Source organism: Dendrobates tinctorius, unplaced genomic scaffold (assembly GCF_039654945.1).
Source record: "Dendrobates tinctorius isolate UK_male_01 unplaced genomic scaffold, ASM3965494v1 ptg000032l, whole genome shotgun sequence".
NCBI lineage: Eukaryota > Metazoa > Chordata > Amphibia > Anura > Dendrobatidae > Dendrobates > Dendrobates tinctorius.
The window spans coordinates 32926984-32931339 of record NW_027361700.1 but is presented as its reverse complement, the minus strand read 5'-3'; the positions used below and the strand labels follow the sequence as shown (position 1 = coordinate 32931339).

General features: G+C 41.5%; 1 pseudogene; it reads left to right on the top strand.

Annotated features, from left to right (window-relative positions):
• Positions 1–252: 252 nt before the first annotated feature.
• On the top strand, positions 253–3899 carry LOC141086655 (BMP and activin membrane-bound inhibitor homolog pseudogene; annotated as a pseudogene).
• The last annotated feature ends 457 nt before the right edge of the window (positions 3900–4356 follow it).

The window sequence follows — 4356 nt, the reverse complement described above, 5'->3', positions numbered from 1 at the left end:
GGTAAGATCTTTAGAAAGTCGATCACCAGCTGATGCATTTTTTCGCATAGGCCGTTATCTTGCGGATGGTATGGTGTTGTCCGGATCTTCTCACAGCCATCCGGACCGCTGGATTATAACCGCTGCTTGGATTATCGCTGTGTGCGCTGGAGGCTCTGGCTTGTTTCTGCATGTCCGCGGTGTTGGATGGTGACTCTTTGCACAATCCCTTGAAGTCATACAGTGAAGAGCTGGGGAGGAGCAGGCTTGTAAATGGATCGCCAAGCTAGCCTGCTCTCATCTGGCTGCAACTGGGGCTCTGCGCTATGGCCGTACTACTCACTAAAGGAGAAATCAGATGCTACTGGGACGCTCCACACTGTGTTACAACTGGATACATGTGTAAATCAGAACTGAATGCCTGCTTTTCCAGTCTACTTGACCCACAGAACACCAAGTCACCTCTCACACATGGCTGCCTGGACTCTATTTCTAAGACAACAGAAAAGTGCAAAGCTGTCGAAGACAAGAGTGGGCCACTGTGCTCAAACTGGAGTGTTGACACGAGGATATGTGAAATTATAGAGGTCTTCATGGTGTTCTCTCCCACCCCAAGAGTGAAACATCAGGCATGGGTAGCAAATACCAACATGAAAGCACAAGGAACCTCATCACAAAGGTTCAAGAGTTGACTTCGTCCAAAGAACAGTGGTTTAGAGCATCTATCATAGAATCATAGAATCGTAGAGTTGGAAGGGACCTCCTGGGCCATCTGGTCCAACCCCCTGCTCAAAGCAGGATTCGCTAAATCATCCCAGTCAGATGTCTGTCCAGCCTCTGTTTGAAGACATCCATTGAAGGAGAACTCACCACTTCTCGTGGCAGCTTGTTCCACTCATTGATCACTCTAACTGTCAAAAAGTTTTTTCTAATATCTAATCTGTGTCTCCTCCCATTCAGTTTCATCCCATTGCTTCTAGTCTTTCCTTGTGCAAATGAGAATAAAGTTGATCCTTCTACAATGTGACAGCCCTTTAGATATTTGTAGACAGCTATTAAGTCTCCTCTCAGTCTTCTCTTTTGCAAACTAAACAATCCCAAATCCTGCAATCATAAGACAGGGTTTGCAGACCGGTCACCATTCTGGTTGCTCTTTTCTGAACTTGCTCCAGTTTGTTGATGTCTTTTTTAAAATGTGGTGCCCAAAACTGGACACAATATTCCAGATGAGGTCTCACCAAAGAGGAGTAGAGGGAAATAATGACTTCACGTGATCTAGACTGTATGCTTCTGTTAATACATCCTAGAATTGCATTTGCTTTTTTTGCTGCTGCATCACACTGTTGACTCATATTCAGTCTGTGATCTATTAGTATACCCAAGTCTTTTTCACATGTGCTCTTGCTTAGGCCTATTCCTCCCATTCTGTATATGCTTTTTTCATTTTTATTGCCCAGATGTAGTACTTTGCATTTTTCCCTGTTAAAAACCATTCTGTAAGTTGCTACCCACTTCTCCAGTTTATTTATATCTTTTTGAATCCTCTCTCTCTCTTCTCTAGTATTAGCTATCCCTCCTAGCTTTGTGTCATCAGCAAATTTAATGAGTTTACCCTCAATTCCTTCACGTAAATCGTTGATAAAGATGTTGAACAATACAGGGCCCAGGACAGAGCCCTGTGGTACCCCACTTGAGACATTCTTCCAACTGGATGTGCAGCCATTTACGACCACTCTTTGGGTCCGATCACTAAGCCAGTTATGAATCCACCTAACAGTTGCCTTGTCCATTCCATACTTAGTCATTTTTTCAATAAGGATTGTATGAGATACTTTGTCAAATGCTTTGCTGAAGTCAAGATATACTATATCTACAGCATTTCCTTGATCCACCCAATCAGTGATTCCGTCATAGAAGGAAATTAAGTTAGTCTGACATGACTTACTAGTTACAAACCCATGCTGACTCTGTTTAATCACTTCATTCTTATCCAGGTACTGACATACATGTTGTTTAATAATTTGTTCAAAGATCTTTCCTGGTATAGAAGTCAGACTCACCGGCCTATAGTTGCCTAGGTCCACCTTCTTCCCCTTTTTGAAGATAGGAACAACATTTGCTCTTCTCCAGTCTTCTGGGACTTCTCCTGTTCTCCAAGAATTTTCAAAGATTATGGAGAGGGGTTCAAAAATTTCTTCTGCTATCTCCTTCAGTACTCTGGGGTGTAATTCATCTGGACCTGGAGACTTGAATTCATTTAGGTTAGCTAAGTGTTTCCTCACTATCTTTCTGTTTATAGATATCCTGGATTCTTCTATTCCCTTAATAGGACAGTGAAGAGCAGTTGATGTCACATTTCCTTTCTGAGAGAAAACAGATGCAAAATAGGAATTTAAAAGTTCGGCCTTCTCAACATCCTGTCTTACCATTTCATCATTTTCATCCTGTAAAAATCCTATAGCATCTTTGACTTTTCTTTTACTTTTGACATATCCCCAAAATCCTTTATTTTTGCTTTTGACATCTCTTGCAAGCCTCAATTCATTGTCAGCTTTAGATAATCTGATTTGTGCCCTGCAGGTTCTGCAGACAGCATTATATTCTTCTTTAGATATGCCTCCCTCTTTCCATTTTATAAACTTTTTTCTTCCTTTTTAGCATGTGCTTAAGTTCTGTGTTCATCCATCCTGGCTTCCTTAAATGCTTCCTATTCTTCCCTCTTTTCGGAATTGCTAACAATTGTGCTTTGAGAATTTCATTTTTCAAGATTTCCCATCCTTCCTTGACATTTTTGTTTTTAAGGATATCCAGCCATTGGATCCCTCCAATTCTCTTTCTGAATCCCTTAAAATCTGCCTTTCTGAAATCTAACCTTGACGTCTGAGTCTTCACAGGTCTTCCTCCTCTAGTTATCCAAAATTCTAAAATAGCATGGTCGCTACCTCCTAGGGTGCCAACCACTTTTACCTCCTCAACCATTTCCTCCCTGTTTATAAGGATTAGATCCAAGGTAGCAGTTCCCCTTGTTTTCTCCCCTACCTTTTGGAAGATAAAGTTGTCAGCAAGAGAGGATAAGAATTTCCTTGACCTGTTAGTTTTGCCTGAGAGAGATTCCCAACAAATGTCTGGATAGTTGAAATCTCCCATGACAACTATGTCATATTTTTGGGAGAACTTGGCCATATGATGCATAAAGAGTTCATCCATATCTTCAGGTTGCACAGGCGGCCGGTAGTAAATGCCTACAATGGTGTCCTTTCCATTGTTCTGTCCTTGTATTCTTACCCAAACAGTTTCCACAGAACTCCCAGTCTCTGAAGCTTCAATCTCTGTGCAGATATATACGCGTTTCTAACATACAATGCGACACCTCCTCCTCGTTTATCAAGTCTGTTTCTTGCAAATAAGTTGTATCCTTCTAGTCTTGCATTCCAATCATGTGTATTGTCCCACCAAGTTTCAGTGATTCCAATGACATCATATTTCTTCTCCTGCGTTAGTAGTTCCAATTCTCCTTGTTTGTTGCCCATGCTTTGTGCATTAGTATAGAAACATTTTAGTTTGTGATTGGTTTCTCTTTCTCCAATATTTTTATTAATTAGATTCTTTTGTCTTTGTTCTTCCTTTCCACTTCTAACAGCAGAGTTCTCAATAGCATTTGTCAGGTGTATGGCTTTTTCTGGTCTTTTGCTTCCCTTCCCATGTTGTTCTAGTTTAAAGCTCTCCTTACAAGTGTAGCAAGACGACTTCCAAATACATGTTTTCCAGTCATCGCTGTGCCTGTAGCAGGGGGATTGATATTGGTTCTTCTTATAATGCTTGCTTTCCAGATGTTCCACAGTGAAAATAAAAGATTACAGGATCAGAGGCAACAGATACTCTCCAGACTGCACTACAGCTTTCATAGCCATATAAGGTGAATAATTCTTGGAAGACCTCTGCTTCGAAAGCCCGATTTCTGTCTGTCAATAACCAGGTCAGCAGAAATATTCTTGAAAGGCCTTTGCAGTTGTTCTTGCCATATGCCATTGGAAAAAGTACTAGGAAGAAGATGATAGGCTTCAAGGGGGCTCTTTGGCTGTTGCGATCCTTTTTTCTGAGGTTACATGGGCTGCATTCTCTACACCACTTCTCAATTGACTGGCTCATTCCTGTCCAGAAGAAATGAGCACGGATAATGACTTCTATCTTCTTCCATCCAAAGTGCCCTGCTTGGTTGTGGTAGACTTCAAGGACAATTGGTACATCCTATCTTGGGAACACGATCTGTCGCACCAACTCATGTGTATGGGAGTTGATAGTCATTCGGCACAGTTTGCTTTCATAGAAGAACAGCTTCTTCCTCTCTTTCCACAGCTCTAGGACTTCTGGTGGTGC